Source organism: Trichosurus vulpecula, chromosome 6, assembly GCF_011100635.1.
Source record: "Trichosurus vulpecula isolate mTriVul1 chromosome 6, mTriVul1.pri, whole genome shotgun sequence".
Lineage (NCBI taxonomy): Eukaryota > Metazoa > Chordata > Mammalia > Diprotodontia > Phalangeridae > Trichosurus > Trichosurus vulpecula.
Genome location: NC_050578.1, coordinates 46,075,128 through 46,096,321, shown reverse-complemented (window position 1 = coordinate 46,096,321; position 21,194 = coordinate 46,075,128).

Below are 21,194 nucleotides of genomic sequence, written 5' to 3'. Positions count from 1 at the left end.
TGACACTTTTTTGTATATACCTATTTTTTCATAGTAATCTTTTCCTGAATATAACATGAATATGGCAATAGAAGATAACCAAATGTTTAATGAAATTATATTTCTTTTTGCCTTTGAGCACATAACAAAAGCAACTCTGAAGAAGGCACCCAGAACCATCAAGGATCAACACGTAGTAACTCTGTCTTGAGCTCGAAGAAGAGAAATTGCTTTTCGTCTTGGGACTCCCAACTCTTGCCTGATCTCCAACCACTAATAGGAATGTAAAGAGATGATCCTGATGTGTGATGAATTGTTGACTATGCTGTAATCTGTGCTGTGGCTCTGATGTTCCTGGTACTGCCTCATTGATGCCTACCTCAAGAAAAGAATCTATAACTGAGCTAAGCTAAACATGTCATCATCTGTGTTGTGTCCCTGATCTTGGTGTTGCTTCAGCTTATTGGCCTATCAGTTAAATGACATCATCACCTTATATTAGTAACCCACTGTGTGTGGGTCTTGAGGGCAAATTCACAGACCATCCACAGAACTCATTATACATTACACAGAACTCCACCCATTGAGATGATTGACCAGGTCTCACACCCACTATAGTCTTTCCTGTGCTGGATTGTATAGTGGCTACTTTCCTAAGTGGGAACTACATAGTTCCTAAGTTCCAAAGTCCCCTTTTCATACCTTGATAACAAAATCATTATTCATTACTATTGTCAGCTTATTGCTAGGGTCCATGTCTTTCAATGATAGGGCCTGTTGGGTAAATGGTGGGGCCAGTGACTCTGTGGCTTCCATAGGAACTTCTCCCTAGGGAATACTTACAACCTTTTTCATCTAGCGTACTTACTCAAGTGGGCATTGTCCTGGCTCCCTTTTTATTCAAATAAATTATAGATCATAGAATTTAAGCTGGAAAGAACCTTAGAAGTCACTGAATCCAATTCCCTTGTTTTACAGATGTAAAAATGCAGCCCCAGTGAGGTTGAGACTTGCCCAAAGTCATATAGGTAGTAAGTGACAGAAGAAAGTTTTGAACTTAGGTCTTTTGACTCCCAATCCAGCACCCTTCCAACTATACCACACCGGATGTCATTTTATTTGCTGAGGCTTCTCTTTATTTGCTTCTCCAAAGAAGGCCAATGTAGCTGAAACTTCCTTCTTTTTTCTCATTTCATTTATAGTGGGAATATCTAGGTTTATCTAATCAGTTTCTTCCAGTAGTATATAAACATTTTGGTGGTTGGACAAGGAGCTCACACTAAGAATGGTAAGTAACAATCAATGTATAGTTTATAGACACTCTAAAACCTATATAAATTTTGGTACACTCTGCCCTCCCTTCCCACTACTCTGATAGCATCACTACAGAAGTGGAAGGGTGGATGGTTATGGTGGGAGCAGTAAACCAACATCTTCTCCTCTTCAAGTTAGTTTAGTTCAGAGGTTCCCAAACTTATTTGGCCTACTACCCTCCTTAAAAAAAATTACTCAGCACACTCCTGGAAATACACTTTCATTAACCTTTTAATGTTTTTTTTTGAATTTGCATCATTTCAAAATAGTATAATTTTTTAAATGACACATCTTAAATTTAATAACTTATTGTAAATTTGTGGTTTTTTCTGCATTGAAATTTTAATGATGCAATATTGTGTCATGTAACCGTATAGCATCATATTGTAAGCAAGTCATTACATGTACAGATTCCTGCCCGTGCATGCTGGACTTTTTGACAACGAGTGACACATTCTCCTGCCAACACTTGCTTGTTAAGACCTATCAGTGGACTTGACCACTGATTGGTTATAACTTGAATTTTGTGTGTTTATTTGGAATATAATGTGATCACTATGACTTTAATTGTTACACAACAGATGAAACATATATGAACAGTTTTTCAATATTTTAATTTTTTTTTCTTTGTTAAAACAATAGTCCTTTATTTTGGTGCATTTTAACACACACAAGGGAAGGCCCAAGGCCTAATATTAGAAACCAGGGTAGGAGGAGCAATCAATAATAGAAGAAGGGAGGTTGTCAGAACTTGAGATATGATGATTTTCAGACACTAGTAGGGAAGAAAATGGAGGGGAGGTTCAGTGATGATCCATCAGAAAGGCTGACTCTGCACTTGGCATAAACAGCTTCATCAACTCTTTGAAAGTCCTCCCAATCTATGTGTGAGACAGCTGGGATTTCATCTCTTCCATGGTATCTTTATGATGTCTAGAGCTTGGTATGGGGCAGTGATATTTCCAGTATATGGCAGGGAAGCTTCCAGAAAAGGGCAGGGCTGAGGTATTAAGCAGCCAGAGGAGAAGGCATGTCCAAGGCACAGCCAGGTTGCCGAAACTGAGAGCACATTTGCCACTTGGGGCCAAGGTCTTTGGGAGCTTCAGATGAAAGAGCATCCCCCTCAAGGGACAGTACTGTGACTCCTCAAAATTTATCTTATCTTCTTTCCTTATGCTTCCACTGCCCCCTTATTTTTATTCAGTGCCCTTCCAATTGCACCTGAGGCTGCTTCTCTCTCCTCCCCTCCCCCTGCCAATCATTCCAGCACCCCTTAGGAGGCAGTATTACTCACTTGGGGAGCCTATGAGTCCTCTTTCCTAAAAGGCATTGAGATCATCCTTGAGACTTAATTGATTCAGAGGACTATAGGCTCAGCAATTTCCTGGTCCCTTGAGTACTTGATAATTATGAGCAGCTCCAGGCACTCTCTGATGTTTGGTCTGGAGACCACAATTGACAACTCAAGCAGGGGTGCTTTGTTCAGTTGAATCAAATACATCAAAAAGTCTGACATTGTATTTAGTGTCCCACACGTAAGGTCTCCCCCTTCCGCAAAAAAAATGTGGAGAGGTGTCTTTTCATGTTTTTCTTTTGGGGCCAAACTGGTCATTATAATTTCACAGACTTCAATTCATAATTATTTTGCTATTGTTCTCAGCTATATTATTGTTATAATTCATTTATTCATTCATTTACTCATTAAATCAATTAATCAACAAGTACTTATCATATGCCTGCTATGTGCCAGACAGTATGTTAGGTGCTGAGGATACAAATATAGTGAGTGAATCAATCACAATATGGAAGGAACTTACATTCTAATGAAGAAACAATAACTTCATTCATAAATATATAGAAAACAAATATAAAAAGAATAAACACAAAGAATTTAAATAAAAGGTAATTTAAGAGAGAGGGTACTAACAACTTTGGAGATAGGGAAACACTTCCATGCAAAAGGTGATACTTGAACTACATCTAGAAAGAAGAAAAGGATTCTTTGCAGCAGAGGTGAACAGAGAGTGCATTCCATTGAATGGGGGCCATCCAGTTAAAAGGCATGGAAATGTGAGATGGAGTATGTCAAGTAAGATAGAGAGAGAAGGCCAGTCTGACTAGATCACAAGGTGTGAGAAGGTGAGTAAATGACAATGAAGCTTGGAAAGTAGGTTGGGACAAGGTTGTGAAGACCTTTAAAACCTGAATAGAGGAGTTTCTATGTGATCTTAGAAGCAGTATGGAACCATTGAAGCTTATTGAATAGGGGTATAACACGGTCAGATCTGCGCTTAAGGAAAATCATTTGGGCAAGAGTGTGGAGGATGGATGAGAGTGAGAGAAACTTGAATCAATGAGACCAGTTAGAAGACCTTTATAATAATCTAGGTGGTAATTGATGAGGGCCTTCCAAATTAGAATACTAGTGGTGTAAGTAGAGAGAAGGGTATAGATACATGAGATATTGTGGAGGTAGAACAGCAAGATTTGGAAATTGATTGGATATAAGAATATGAGTCATTCCCCAATTGATAAATGGTCAAAGGATATAAACAAGCAGTTTTTCAATGAAGAAATTAAAATGATTTATAGTCATATAAAAATATCCTATATCATTATTGATTAGAGAAATGCAAATTAAAACAGCCTTCTAGTAGATTGGCTAAAATGATTGAAAAGGAAAGCAACAAATATTGGAGGTGATGTGGGAAAATTGGTACACTAATTCATTGTTGGTGGAATTGTGAACTGATCCAATAATTTTGGAGAGCAATCTGGAATTATGACCAAAGAGTTATTAAACTGCCTATACCCTTTGACCTAGCAATACCACTACTAGGTCCTTACTTGATCTGTAAGTCACTGGTGTAGAGGTGATTATGAAACCCATGACAGTTGATGGAGAGAGAAAAGAGGGTGCAAGAGAGGGAAGGGGGAGGGAGGGAGGGAAGGAGAGAGAGAAACAGAGACAGAGAGAGACAGAGAGATGTAAAAAGAGACAGAGAGACAGAGAGAGAAACAGAAAAAGACACAAAGAGATGGGGTGGGAGAGAGAGACAGACAGACAGAGACAGAGATAGATAGCTATGAAGAGAGAGAGAGAGAGAGATACCGAGAGAGAGAGAGAGAGAGAGACTGATTGGAGAGAGAGTCAGAGAGAGTTACACAGTAAGAGAGAGACATAGGGAGAGACAGAGACAGACAGAGACAGAGAGAGGCAGAGACAGACAAAGACATAGAGAATGGTGAGGGAGACAAAACCTTTGGGAACATCAACCATTAGGGGGCATGGTAAAGATTATAAACCAGCGAAGGAATCTGAGAAAGAATGGTAAGACAAGTAGGAGGAGACACCAGAGAGAGTAGTATCATGAAAGTCTGGAGAGGACCAAGTATCTAGCAGAAGAAGGTGGCTAACAGTGTCAAATCCAACATAGGTTGAGAAAAAGACCATTAGATTTGGCAGTTAAAAAATCACTGCAGTGACCAATCAAAGTTGCAGAAGACTGATGATGAAGCATGCTATTACCCACCTCCAGAAAGAGAGACAATGGATTAAAGATGCAGAATAAAATATATATTTTTGGCTATGGAGAATGTGGGAACTTATTTTGTTTGACCATGGATATTTGTTACAAGAGTCTTTTTCAATTGGAGAGTGTGTATGGAAGGGAAAGCCAATACTTATTGGAAAAAACCCCCTAAAAACCCATTTGTACTTTGAGAGAGAACAGCTCAAATTGATTGATCAGGTTGGAAGTTTGGGATTTGACAGGAGAGGATGTGTGAGGGGTGGGTGTAGACAGTTTTTTCTAAGAGTTTGGTTGAGATAGGGAGGAGAGGTATAGGACAATAGCTTGAGAGAGTGGTGGGGCCTAATAAAAGATTTGACTTGAATCTGTTGACTTTGAAAGAAAAAAAAATGATGCCCTGAAAGTTGTCTACTTATAACTCTTTACTCCATCTAGTGTCCCACTGTAGTTCGTTGATGTGGAGTCAATAGGTAGCAGACCAGGTATGGAGAGGCTCTTTATGAATTTGAGTATAGAATATAGAATATAGAATAAGACCAAAGGCAAAGCTGTGAATGAGGTTATCTCTTGTCTTCAGTAAATCCCCCTCTTCTGTGCATTACTTCCTCTCTTTCATTTATTTGTCCCTGATCTATCAGGAAGGAAATGCATTTCATTATCTCTTCCCAAGATTCATCCTTTTAATGTCACTTTCATTCACATCTTTGTAATTACTGTGCATATTGCACAGGATCTAATTTACTCTGCATAAGTTCATATATGTCTTCTGATGCTTCTTTTAATTCCTTATATTCATAATTTCTTACTAAAGTTCATTACATTCATATACATGCTTTGTTTGACTTGCCTCCAATTAATGGTCATCTACTTCCTTCCTACTCCAGAGTTTTTTATTATCAGAAAAATATTGACTTGAATATTTTGAATATTGTATACAAAGTTATTTTCAAATATTATTTGGAAATATTATTTTCTAATATTGGTATAAATGGAAGCCTTTCTGCCTTTGACTTTCCTGGGTTTTATGGGCATATCCCCTGCTGTGAGCCATACCTGATTCAGGCTGGTTCAACAGTTCAGTTCAGTACTGATATGAAATGAGATACTTGAAGACCATTTAACAGTTAATAAAAAAAAGTTCACTTAGTCATAACAAAGGAAGGATAGAGTCTTGATTAAGGTGGGCACAACTTCTCTTCCTCTGTGTTGGCCACACTGGCATGCTGTTAGCTCCTGGCTTCTCCTGTTTGAGTGCTTGTATTTAAACCACCAGAAAGTTATGCCAGAGACCTGAGCCATAGTCCTCTAGCCCAATTAAATCTCAAAGCCAGTTTCATTACATTTTAAAGAAAAAGCTAGCCCAGCTTATATTAAAGGGTATGTTATTCTTATCACAAGCCTAATAGTGGAATTGATAGGTCAAAGGTTACAAAGAGTTTAGTAACTTTTGTTCCATCATTCTGTTTTTTTTTACCCAAAAGAGTTGGACTATGATATATTATTATAAGGCCCATCTTTTAGTATTGACATTATTCCAATGATGTTGTATGACTGAGAGTGATGAAATACTGCTGTTTCTGAAGAATTCATATAGCTAGAATCTGAGAGATAGATAGTGCCCAGGTTCCAGTGGTATTCATGTAATGTCAAGACATTTACACAAAGACTTTTCAAACACGGTGCGAACCTCCTATGGAGAATTTATTGGAGAACATGGATAAGAGCCTCAGAGAATGATAAAGCATGGATACTTTGTGATTTGCATCATAGGTGGTAGCATTGACAAAGATGAGACAATAAAAGCATCCAAATATAAAAGTATTTTCTAGCAAACTATCTAATTGAAGAGTCTCTCATAGAGGCAGTCATATTCTCTCAACTTTCATAAGTTGTGATTTTGGGCAGAAGGGACCATAGGATCTAGGATGCATGAAATATCTATTGCGCTATTTTTGTTTCTTTCAAGCAACCAAGACCATTCAAGTTTCATAGCACCTAGAAAATTGTGCCCATCTTATAATTGATTCATTTATTTTCTTATTTAAAAAATCAGTAAAGAGCTCATTTTCTGTGTTTCTCATTTCCGTGGTTTAATACAAATGCAAGATTCTCAGCGTTTTTTTTTAGTTCAATATACCCTAGATGAAAGATGTCCTTAAGGACATACCAACAGCTTCATGTTGTGCAATGAGCAATTGGATGCTGTGGAAGGTTCATGAATAGGCTTTTATTCCTGAGCAAGCAACATAAAAATTCAGCAAACAAGTTGAAGAATCAAGATAAATACTCTAAAGATGGAATGGAAACATGAACTACACAGCAATGAGTGCAAAATCAAAATCATCTCCCATACCCTGGAAATAATACTGCTCCTCGGGTGAGTCGGAATGAGGAAAATAGTCTTACGGCAAAGCGTTCAGTGATGGAGTCTTAATAAGATAACTCCTCACGTCTATGTCTCTGCTTATAGTTTCTAAAATTCTTTCTCATTTATCTCTTCTGATCTTTACAATATCATGGTGACATAAATAGGGTAGAAATTTTTATTGTCATTTTATAGATCAGAAAATGGAGGTGGAAACAATTCTACACGTTATTCAACTGGCGTCACAGATAGAGTGCTGGTCTCTTGACTCCTGTTCCGATGGAATATTTAGTTTATGGCAATGGATGGCACTCAGGTTTGTGCTTGAGATAATTTAGGAATTTTTCAATTTTGAGGATCCTAAGGTTTGCTCCTAACAATGTTATTGTTCCTAGCACAACTTCCCAGGTTTCCACTTCCTACTTCTGCAAGCCACAATTTACCTTCCAAAGCGGCAGTTAAGTGGCTCCCTGGATAGATCTTTGGACTTGGTGTCAGGAAGACCTAAATTAAAATCAGCCTCAGACACTTACCAGCTGTGTGATCCTGGATAATTTATGTAACCTCTGATTGCCTCAGTTTCTCCACCCACAAAATGAGAATAATAATAGCGTCTACTTCTCTGGGTTTCTGTGAGAATCAAATGAAATGATATTTGTAAAGTGCTTAGTAAAGTGCCCAGCCCATGGTAGGTGCTATACAAATGCTTTTCCCCTTCTCTTTTTGTTTCCTCTCACAAAGCTAAAAGGAAGAGATTTTTCCACTCAATGTTAATGTTTGGGGGAGGGGCTTACCATCTCTCTCATCATGGCATAACTTTGCAGAGATTTGCAATATTCTAGCCTCTGATCCATAAATTGAGCTTGCTAAGTGTAATAGAGATTTGGGACAGGGTGTTACATGAAAGAAATTATCTTGAGTAGGGTCTGTAATTTTTTTCACTGTACAATACATGGATTTCAATTCATCTACAGCTTAGTGCACAGTCTTTGTAATTTGCTTATGCTCCCAACTGCCCCCAAAACATCCCTCATCGTTAACAAAGATTTACAAGTTAAGTACCTACTATGTGAAAGATATTGTGCTATGTGCTAGAGATAGAAAGAAGTGAAAGTTTTTGACATCAAAAAACTTACTTTTCAGGAGAAGAAGTGTTGGTGGAATATAACATTTATGCATATAAGTCACTATAAAGTAATTTGATGAGAGATACAGCATTAACAATTGGGGTACTTGAGAGATGGCATATGAGTTGAATCTTGAAGTAAGCTAAGGATTCTGACAGGCTAAAAGTAAGAAGGAGGAATCTGCTCGACTTGGAGGTGAAAACACACAGACAAATGATGACGGGCATAGTTTGGCTAACAAATGAAGTAAGTGAAAGAGAATAATATGTAATGTCTGGAAAGTGAAATTAAGGCCAGGTTATGGAGGATTTTAAATGCCAGGCTGATGCATTTGTATATTTTACAAGATGTAGTAGGGAGCCACTGAAGACTTAGGAGACATGATAAGACCCATCCCTTAGAAAGAGTATTTTGACAACTATGTGGAGGAAGGATTGTGGTGGAAAAGTGAAATCTAGGAGACCTAGATGTCAGAGAAAGACAAAGTCTTGTCTTAAAGAGAAATGTCCTTTTCTCTTCTTAACCAAAGTTCCTGTTGCAAGCTGTACAAATAGGCTTACTAATCTTACTAATAATATCCTCAATAAATATTTTGTTATTTTGATGCAATTCTTTAAAATACCATTATATATACACATATATAATCACATAAAAGCATCAATCAGCTAATACCAATTTACAATGGACAAATGAGTAGATTACCACTTTGTGTTTTTAATAGTTTTCAACCAGTGGATGAGGGATGACAAAAAGACCATCTCTCCTTTTCTCGATTACCTAGTTTTTGTTCAGAGTGATGGGGAAATCACTATGTCCTCAGACAGTGCATTCTACTTTGGGTAATTTTAGTTCTTCCTTACATCAAGTAAAAATCTATTTTTCTGCAATTCCTTTTTATAAATATTATTTTTTAAGATGCATTTTATTAAGAGGCATTTGTTTTCTCTCTCAGAAAAGGAAAATCTTGGTAATGAATAGTCACAGTCAAGCAAAATTAATTCCCACATTGACTATTTCTAAAAATGTATGTCTCATGCTATATCTTGAGTCTATTGGGAGATTTGATAGCATGCCTCATCCTCAGTTTTCTGGCACTGTGGTTGGTCACCGCATTGGTTAGGCTCCTTAAATCTCGCAAAGTTGTTTATCTTTACAATGCTGTTAGTATATGAATTGTTCTCTTGGTTCTGTTTCCTTCACTCTGCATCAGTTTGTACAAGTATCCACAAGTTTCTCTGAAATCATCTTTCATTATTTCATAGAACACAATAGTATTCCATTCATAGCAATTCTCCAATTGATGGGCACCCCCTTCTCCCTGAAGTTTCTACTCATTGCTTCTTATTTTACTCTTTGTGGAAACACAGAACAATTCTAATCCCTCTTCTACATGACAACCCATCAAATACTTGAAGACAGCTACCCTGTCTCTTCTGAGTTTTCTTTTCTCCAGGTTAAACATATGTTTCAACTGTTTGGTCTTGGGTTTTCTGATCTTACTGGTCACTCTCCCCTGGCCACTATCCAGGTTGCTAATATCCTTCCTAAAATGTGATGTTCAGAAGTGAATGCAACATTACAAATATGATCTGACCAAGTAAGAGTACAGTGGGATTATCACTTTCCCTATTCTGGACTCTACACTTCTATTAATATAGTTCAAGGTCACATTAGCTTTTTTGGTCACCTTGTTACGTTGTTGACTCATTTCGAGCCTGGAGTCCACTAAAATAAGCAAATCTTTGTCACAGGGCCAGTTATCTAGTCATACCTTATCTATCCCCCTCTTGCATTGATGAGTTTTTGAACTCAGTTAAAGGATTTTACATTTCTCTATGTTACAGTTTATTGGGAAATAGATTTAATCTATTAAACTGTAGGACTTTTAAAAATCTTGTCACTCAAAGTCTTATTTGTCCATCCCTGCTTTGTATTGCCTGAAAATTGATGATCATGCTAGCTATGCCTACATTAAATAGTGCCAGAACAAGTAGAGAATGGATAAAAATGTGGAAAATAATACTTTAGACTGCAATTGGAAATTTGTTTATGATTATTGCTATTTTAATTACAAAGTTTTTAATCAACAAAAATCTACCCTCTCTCCCTCCTTCCCTAATACCCACCAATTGAGAATTAAAAAACTTTGGGGACAGCTAGGTGGCATAGTGAGTAGAGCACTGGCCCTGAAGTCAGGATGACCTGAGTTCAAATCTGGCCTCAGACACTTGACACATGTACAACTGTGTGACCTTGGGCAAGTCACTTAACCCCATTTGCCCTGCCTTCCACCTCAAAAAAACCCCAAAACTTTGTTACAAACATGCTATGAGAAAAACAAATTTCCACATTGATCACATTAAAAAATACATATCTCATTCTTCACTTTGAGTCTTTCATCTCTCTATAAGGAGGTGCATAGCAGGTTCCATCATTGATCCTTTATAATCGTGCTTTGTCATTACAGTGGTCAAAATTCCCAATTCTTTCAATGTTGTTTATCTTTACCATGTTTTTGGAATTGTGTAAATCATCTTTGTGGATCTGTTCATTTCACTCTGCATCAGTTCATGTGTCTTTTCAGCATTCTCTGAAACTATATCTTTCATTATTTCATAAGGCAAAAAAAATTCTGTCATATTTGTATATCACAACTTGTTCAGCTATTCATTAACTGATGGATGCTTTTCAGATTCCCATGATTCTTTGTTATCTTAAAAAGTTATAAACATTTTTGTATAGACTTAGAACTCTAAATAAGTTTAGGACTTAGAACTCTGTTTTGCTTAGAACCAACCTTTCCCTTATTCTACACTGTCTAATTCACTACTGTCTCCTTTCTGTCTAGTTTCCCTAGCTACCTTTCAACCCCTCTAGATATCTACTTGAACATTTTGATAGCCTGAGGTGATTTTTCCTAACCTTCTTCTTGAATAACCGTATTCTTTTCCCATTATCTTTCCATTTTTCTCTTAAGATCTTCAAGATGCAACAGAACCACTCCCAGGTCTTGTCTATTCAGAACCCCTCTATGATCCCTAATGATAATAAGATTCAGAGGTGACACATGTGTTATCTCCTCATATTAGAATATAGACAGTTTACCCATGTTTAGTTCTTTATCATTGTTCATCCATGTTTACTTTTTATGTTTCTCTCAACTCCCATATGTGAACTTCCAAGTCTCCACATAGCTTGGGTCTTTTCATGAAGAATACTTGGAAGTCCTCCATTTCATTAAACATTCTCCCTGGATAATTATACTGAATTATAATGAATAAGGTATCCTTGATTGTAAGTCTAAATGCTTTACCTTCTGTACTATCGCATTCCAAGCTCTTCTCTCCTTTTAATGAAGACTACTAAATCTTGTGTGATACTGAAGCTACCCATTACTTAAATTCATTTTTTTTCTGGATGTTGCAGCAGTTTTTCTTTGATATGAAGCTCTGGATTTTGACTCCTGGGAGTCTTCATTTTGGGATTTCTTTCAGGAGGTAATCAGTGGATTCCTTCTATTTCCACTTTTCCCTTTGGTTCTAAGAGATTTGGGCAGTTTTCTTTTAAGATTTTTAAAAATACAAAATTTAGATTCTTTTTTTGGTCATGGTTTTCTGGTAGTCCAATGATTCTTAATTTTTTTCTCTTTTGTTTTCCAGTTCTGTTGCTTTTTTTGGGTGAGATACCTTATATTTTCTCCACTTTTTCAGTCTTTTGATTGTTTTAATATTTGTTGATGTCTCATGAAGCCATTGACTACTATTTGGTCCATTTTAATTTTCAGGGAGTTTTTTGCTTGGGCAAAGTTTAGTGCTTCTTATGCCAAAATGTTATCTCCCTTTCCAATTTTTTCTCTCTTCCACCACTCATTTCTTTTCCATTTTTTCCTTGAGCATGCTCATTTAAGTAACAATTTTTTAAAACTCTCAAACATTATTTCTTCTATCTTTCAGGAATTCTAGTCGAATCTGCATTCAAGATGTATTCTTCTTTGTGGCTTTATTTAAAGATGTTTACAATCATTCTTTTCTTTTGAGTTTGTATCTTTAGCATCTCTGTCACTATAAAAGTTTTTTTTTTGATGATAGGATTTTTTTCTTTGACCATTCTTCTAGCCTACTTCTTTATTTTAGCTATGATCTTAAAGCTGGGCTCCATGCACTTCTGGAGGGAAAATTTGGAATGGTCATACTGTTACTTTCTTGGGATAGTGAATATTATGATCTCAGAGACAGTTCAAGCTGGTGATCTACTGTATTTTAGTGTTTCCAGAGTGGTTTGATCCAGGGCAAGGTCTGATTGTTACCTCTGTTGTCTGAGCTCTGCTAGTTCCTGACTTGGCTTTGCATTGGAGCAATAATGTATTGTTGCTTAACTCAGTCAATATCGGCCAATTGGAATGATTCCTGGTTCAGAATGACAGAACTTCAGGCTTTGCTTTGGTCTGGTATTCCTGGTCTGATTATTCCTTTGCAGGCTGTAGCCTGAGATAAAAGCTGGAACTGAGAACTTGCTCTGATCCTGGGATCTGGGTCACACCACTGCTGCTTGCTTCTGAATTTGCTCTTCTCTGTGTACACTGGTCTTCAACTATTCTTCACTTTGGATTGCCACCTCTAGGTATAAGACTTTTTCTCAGTCTGTTCTGAATCTGTGATCCAGAACTGGGTAGTGAGCAACAAAGTCAACAGTTGGCACCTATTTTTATCTGCAGTGCCCTAGTGTGGGTCTGAGAGTTCCCTGGCCTGGGTCTAGGGCCTCCTCTTGTTCTGGTGCACAACTTTTCCTTCTAAGTGTTTCATTTGACATGGTTCTGGCAAGACCATGACCCCAGCATTCTCAGACCTCTTTCTCTATCTTCCTATGCTGATCTAGTCTGGAAAAATTACTCACTGTGACCTTTTCTTGGATTTTGCCACAGGGATTTGGTCTTGTGCTTTTTCTAGATCTGTTTGTAGGATTTCTGCTTTTTCCTACTCCAATCTTTTGTTACTTTAAAAGAGGCTAGATCTGGTTAGTTGAAGTGATTAAATCTTTTTAGAGAATGGAATCTTATTTTTCAACCAATGAAAATCTACCTTCTCTCCCCACTTCCACCTACCCTTTTTGAAAGGAAAAACAAATCCTCTGTCACAAACATGTATAGTCAAATAAAACAAATTTCCTCATTGTTCATGTAAAAAATTGCCTCAGGCTGCATTGAATCCAACTCTTCTCTATCAGGAGGTGGTAAGCATGTTTCATCATGAGGCCCCTGGGATTGTGGTTAGTCATTGCATTGATCAGAGTTCCTAGGTTTTACAAAGTTGTTTGTCTTTACAATGTTGTTGGATAATTATTTTCTGGTTCTTCTAACTTCACTCTTTATCAGTTAATACAAATCTTCCCAGGGTTCTCTGAAACAGTATACAACAGTATTCCATCAAAGTGTTTAATTTCATAAGAACATTACCTGGAACTCTTTCTCGACTTCCACCATGAATTCAGTTCCTCATCAGGAGGTGCATACACTAAGCTGAAAGGACAAGAAATGGAAAATGATTTGCCCAAGGTCCAATAGATAATGAACATAAGAATCAGAGATTTGTGACCATGTCATCTGACTCTATGTCTTTTGATCTTCTTATCATACTAGGCTCTTTCTCCATCACAATAAATAGGTAAATATTTATTAAGGTCTTTTTATAGACTAGACATGTAATAAGCCCTGAGGTTACAAATACAAAAGTTAGAAAGTCCCTTTTATCAAGGAGCTTACATTTCTTCTAGGTGGATCCATTTTATTTAAAGATTTGGTGTCTAGGGAAGGAAACTTTGGTCAAGGCAGTCATATCAGGATACTTTTTTTCTGGAGAAATTATAATGTGGATTTGCCTTTTGTCTCCAGCCTGAGCAAGGGGTGAAGGGTGGAAGCAGATGGGTGGTTTTGTGCATGGCAGGGCAGATGGATGTCAAGATGACCATGCTGGTTGTCCTTGGTGTCCTAGCAGATGGCTGGATGGATGAAGTGTGATCTGGGGTGGGATAGACATGGAGGGCTGTAGTGAGGATTGACTCACCCACTAATGTATGCTTTCCTCCCTTACTCTGGAGGGTCATCATTCCTAGTCAAGAGAGGTTATTAATTTAAAACAGATGGAAATATGTTAGGACCAGCTGGAAAGAAGTATCACAGCACCACTGGCAAAAAATAAATGTGATACACAATGCTTTTTTAGATCCCAAGTCATAGAGAATTCAATGCTTCTCCCTCAACAGCAAGGAATAAAAAATACTTGAAATGATAAATTCCAAATATAGGTGATTGAATAAATATCTTTGATATTTTTTTGAAAGGTAAAGTTAAAAGTGCACTCTGGAATAAGGGACTTGAGTTCAGCTCTCTGCTCTGCTATTTACTGATTATATGACCTTAGCCAAGTCACTTAACTTCTATCAAGTGAAGTCAGTAAGCATTTATTAAGCCTTTACTATGTACTATGCACTGCCTTAAGCACTGGGAGTATATCTATAAGGAGAAAGAAAGGCAATCACTATTCTTAAAGAGCTTATATTCTAATGGGGGAAGACAACATATAAAAGGGAGATGAAAAGCTGGCTTAGGGAAAAGGGGTAGCCAGAGCATGATGAGTGAAGCACAGAGAAATGAAAGCATGCCTTGCTTGGGCACTCTTCTTAAAATGGAGTTCTGGAAGGAACTGGCCAATCAGAAGAAGAGGGCTCAGGAACTGAATGCACTTCTAATGTGAAAAGATCAGGGATGGAGTGAACTTTCAGGCTGAGGAGGCTTCAGGGGCAGAGTGAACTTTCAAGGTGAGAAAGCTAGCATGGAATGGTGAACAAAGTCCGAAGTACCAGGTACGAAACCCAGAGAGCAATGAAGCCACGAGCAGCTTTTAAGTTTACTTCCAGTAGTATTCCATCAAAGAGGGTTGACTAATGAGTGGTTGGACTAATATGCCTCTGAAGTACCTTTCATCTACTTGATCATATGACTTTTCTCAGAAAAATAACATTGCAGGTATTACTTTGGTATTAAATAAATCAGAACTCAGAAATAACTGGAATGTGGAACTAGAGGAGATTAGAGCTAACACAGAAGTGGGAATTCTCGTTTTTTCATGGCTGGTCCCAGAGTAGATTCTTAAAAACTTGAAGGTTGTTATTGAATATTTGGGATAAGTAGTAAAATAAAAGAATGTTGCAATCTTGTATACCAAAGGATAAAGATAACACTTATTTACCGAGATTTATGGATGATATAACCCATTGAGTACTTAAATGTTAAAGTTAATCCTCTTTACATAGTGTGCCTTCCCAGAACCTGGATGAGGAGAATTGACGCTAAAGTTACAATCAGAGATAGAAAACTTATAATTTTCTGGGAAATGTCTAAAAATGAGACTGAATTATATTTGTATGACATATGTGCACCAGGACTTAATTTTGCATGGCTGTTTAAGAAGTGACAATTCTTTCATACTTCCTGCATAGGAAAGCAATCAGAGACATTGAAAAATTCACTTTTCAGAAAGATGATAATAATTTTCACTTATTCACATATTTCCTTGGAAGTTTATAAATGCCTTTCTCGTACATGTTTATCTTATCCAACCATAAGCATCTGGAGGACTGAGACACAAGGCCAGTGACCTACAGACAGTGGGTATTCATGACTGGTTGTACAAACAGGCAATTTGAAGGAAAAATGATAAATCTTGAGACCATAAGCTGAAAGTTGACATTATGAGAATGTCTTAGTAACCCCTGGTGTCAGTCAGATCCAGATGAGGATAGTTTGAGTGTGAAGGCAAGGATTTACAAATTGTGCTCTACTGTTTGACCAATGTATTTTCTCATTCCCCTTCTGTCTTCATTATCTAGAGAAGCTGTTAAAGATAAGGTTAGGCTAGCCAATCAGGAAACATTTTGCCTTTGAAACTGACAAGAATGACTCATTAACTATCAACCAGGAAGCTTGTGTCTGGAAAATTCTTTTCAAAACAAATGTTTTGAAATGAAGGTTAAAAAAAAGAGTGGTGTGTGTTCTGACATCCAAACATTATAGCCTGTGTATACACTGGTTTATTCTCTGTCCAAACATTTGTTTGCTGTCCTGGAGCTGCCTGCTTCAATGGAGGGATCTTTGATTTAAATGCATAGCCAACTTGGCATGTGTAATGTTTGGTATGTCCAAATTGTTGCCTCAGAATGAAAGACATTCTTGATAAGAAGATGATGATCACAATATTTTAAAATGCATAAATCTGTGATTTATTAGTTCTAAGGGCTAGCAAAAAGAAATCGACCCTTCCCCTGCCACAAGCTTTAGATTTCTTAAAAGCTTATCAGTTTAGAAGAAAGTGCTCTGAATCTCTGTGGATGTCCACACATCTAAAACCTCATGCAAGAATGTCTGAACTGGCTATTAGAGCCCCAGACATAGTGGGGATGAACTATATAATATACCATGGAGAACACTACAGTCATGAATTAAGGAATAGATCCAGCCTTAATGTTTGGGTCTGAGACAGACTTCAAGAAGTCTGAACTCAAGTAATGACTCATACTCCATTACCTGAAGGGATGGATTCTTAGTGGTGAGCTCTGGGTATACCATAATAGAAAGATCATTGGATTGAGAGTAAGGGGCCCTGGGTTCTAACCCTTCTCTGATGCTAACTAGTTATGTGATTTTTAAAAAATTTATTTTTAAAATTTATTTTTAGTTTTCAACATTCATTTCCACAAGCTTTTGAGTTTTAAATTTTCTCCCCCTCCCCTCTCTCCCTCCTCCCCAAGACAGCATGCAGTCTGATATAGGCTCTCTCTCTCTCTCTCTCTATATATATATATATGAAACTTATTTTTCACATTAGTCATGTTTAAAGAAGAATTATGACCAATGGAATGAACCATGAGAAAGAAGAAACAAAACAAAACAAAAAAGAAAGAGACCTGCAAAAAGAAAGAGATCTGCATTCAGACTCTGTAATTCTTTCTCTGGATGTGTGGATAGCATTTTCCATCATGAGCCTTTTGGAGTTGTTTTAGGTCCTTGCAAACAGAAGTATAATTTCAAAGTGAGGCAAATGACTTGTAAGCAAGGACACATGTACCAAGGCCCTGCCCCTAGTGGGGGAGACCCACTTTAGTGTGGCCAAATCTCAATACTTATACCAACAGTTATGCAGTGAGCTGTAGTCTTGACAATGAATGTGATAAATTTAATTTGTAACAGGTCTTCATGACCAGAACAGGGATACAGCAGGTGCTTGTCTGATCTCAAAGAACTCCTAGTAGTGGTCAAAGCAATACAATAATTATATGAAATAATTCTGGGATTTTCTGTGCTGAGATCATCCAGAGGATGAATGCAAAGGACTGTTGTTATGCCAACTTAGGGCACAGCTTGCTTGTTGTTGGGCCTTAGCTCTGGAAAACAGGTGTCTCCTAATATCTTTATATTTTCCCATTTTGGCCAAAGGGTGGGCGTCAGAATGAACCCCTACCCTTCTGGACAAAAAAGGAGAGGCAGATATTGGCCAAGATACTATTGGCTAGTTGGGCCAGGATAGGCATCTTTACCCCAGGGGGTCAGATTCTTGAGGAGAAGGGAAGTATGTCCCAGGTACCACTGCTAGGCATTCTTTGCTTGCAAGCAGAAAAGAGAGGGGGGACAAGAATGTAGAGGGAGAAAATGCCAACACACACTTGAATTAGGGCCTTAGTGGTTGGGCACATAACAAAAGGGAAGAGGGAAAAAAAATTAGGACAGTATACTCAGCCTTCGTCTGGAATCAAGACAGCTGTCTCATTTGGATGTTGGCTGCTTCTGGGTCTGTACTAGATGAACCTTGAGGTCCTTAGAGGGTTCTGCTGTCCACTCCAGAACAGAGGTTTTCTTCACAAATTTGACAGCTGTGGGAATAGTCAGAAGGATCTGGTAGCAGCCCTTAGAAGACATATGGGTTGGTAATTGCGAGAAAACTCCTTGTATCAATCTTTGGATCTGAGTTTCTAGTCAGCATAACAAAAGCCCTTGGTTAAGGATCTTTAAACAGCACATAGAGATGGTCCATTTTCCCAACCATGCAGGGCTAGGTTCAACCAATGCAATAAAATTTTCTCTCAGTTTCCATAATTGCATAATTACATTAAGTCAGGTACAGATCAAACTACTTAGGTGGCTCACAATGGACTACTTCTGAGAAGGGAGATTTACGTATCTCCAAGGTAACCAAGAAAACTTAAACATAAACATCTTGAAACAAAAGACCAAAGTGATAACCAATTGGTTATCACCAATATTAATTAACATCAAGTCTCCTTGTGTCCTAGTGATCCATTCTCAATATCCATTTTGAGTCCCAGATGTCTCATGTAGTTATCTCGTCCCTAGATATCTTTTCTTGGACAATACGCTTATTCTCAGGACAGCTCTAAAAGGGTCTTTGCTTCTCTGATCCTAAATCTAGAGGTTTATAGATAATTCTGCTAGCAATATAATTTGAATTTGGTTCTCCAATTTTGAAACTTCAGATCTTAGTTCATATACTACCTGTTGTTTCTATACTTACCTAAATCCTGTACTTGATATAAGAATATTTTAAAAATTTATGAGGGTCCAACCATAAGATGAGCTCTTCTGTCTTTTAAAATTGTCCTACAGATATTTTAATAATGGGAAAATAATTTCACTTTCTTTACCATTATCCATACAATTTATGTGTAAAATCCAATTTTGAGAACTTATTAACAAAACATTCTCAAAGCCTGAATTTCCATGATATACACATTTTGGAGGCCAGTCATATATATATATATATATATATATATATATATATATATATATATATCTGTATGTTGTTCTTAGGGAAAGCAATCTAATCCTGTTGTTTTTCTCAAAATTTACTATTGCATTTAATTAGAAAACTTTCACATTATATCTTTGTTTTATTACTTTGCTTAATCATTTCACCTTAGGAGGATATCGTCCCTATATTATAATTTGACTACAAATACAGGTTAAAATTTTAAGATATTCATATTTGCATAGTAACTCAGAGATGTTCCAGTATCAATCTGTCACTTAATAGATTTGGTATTGTACTTAAAAAACTTTTTGATTCTAGAAATTTGCTATAAAAGGAAAAAGATGGACATGGTTATAACAATTTCATGTATCATAATAACAGAAGGAAAAACTCCCCTAACTCTCTTTGGTTCCAGGGATGAGTCATATCTGACAGTCAATCATGTAGTCACAGGGTGTTAAAAGCAAGGCTTAGGATTAACCAGGTGGGAATTTGCCTTTTCAGAAAGAAAATAACACAATGGGGAAATAGATTCATGTACCATGGTTGTCCCCAAAACTTCCCAGGCATAGATGTTTACTTTTAGCAGTTCCTATACTGTAGTACATGCCATTAGTACTATTAGTACTACTAGTACTATTAGTAGTACTATTTGCTTCATGACAATTCAGACAAACATCCTTATAATCAAAGCTCAAAGCAATAGTAAATTATAGTCCCAGGAATTTTTACCTTAAATAGAAAAATTTTACTGACCACAACTTAGGATTTAAATATCTTTTCTGATGTTTCCCTAAAAATTGACATTTTATTTATCGTTTACTTACAAAATGAAAATTAATCATATTCTGGGACTTCAGACATATAGCAAATATCTGATAGTGGACTAGTCATTAATATGTTGAAGCTATATTTTAAAACTACACTATACAGTTTTGTAATACTCAAGAATTTCAAATGAAAATTTACTATTGTATATTATAATTGTTATTTCCTTTATAACAAAATATACCTCATTAAATATTTAATAATTTTCAAATATCTATTTAAATCGCATCCTTTTAAAAGCCCAATTCATGCATAACAGAATTCAGATTAAAAAGTTGTTTTGTCTAACAGAATTTCTGTTACAATGGTCTCTCAAATTTTACAACATAAGAGAATTAAGAAATATAATAACACAAACAATAAACTGCAGATGACATCAATTACATTTCCAAATTAACACATATAAAAATCATTGATCTTATTACCTTTGACATTTTAAAACCACCTTAGAGTTATCAGATATGGAACAACTATACTCTATTAAAAAAGCAATAATAATATAGTGCTTATCATATGCTAGTCATTATATCATTTTGATTCTCACAATAAGCTGGGGAGGTGGCTACCATTGTTATTTTTCTCCTTACTGATCATAAACTGGGACAAACAGAGATAAGATAACTTGCCTAAGATTACAAAGCTAATACATTTCTGTAACCAGAATGTAATTCAAAATTCCCTATATATTCCAGCATTTTATTTCAACACCTGTATTTGGGAATCTGATCTGGTATGAGAGGGGTTAGTAAGGAGAGGATCCCTGATCTGGGGCAGTCACAGGAGTCTCTTTGGTTTAAATAATCTTTTCTCTTTTCTTGGTCAGAAATGTCAAGGATGGGTTAATAAGAGTTGCTATAAGGTGCAAAGAGTTTACCTATTTTTTTTCTTTCTTCACTCTGGGATTACTTCCAAACTCACTGCCTTCTTTCACTGCCCTAGGATAACGAAGCTATTAATCTTGCCATTTACTTTTAAAACTTTTATAAAATTTAATCCTTATTTTTCCTTAAAACAAATTCTACAGAATGGTACTTCAAAATTTACTAATAAATATTCAGAAGGGGTTGAGTTCCTGGAATTACCCCAAATCCCAGGAGTTCTTCTCTGCTATCTTAAAATGATTAATCTCTAAACTCCTTAATCTGCTAAAATATTTTTAGTAGTTACACAAACTTTGGTTATCTGACTTTATTCCTGTAATTGCAACATAGCCAAAGCTGAAATGACAGGA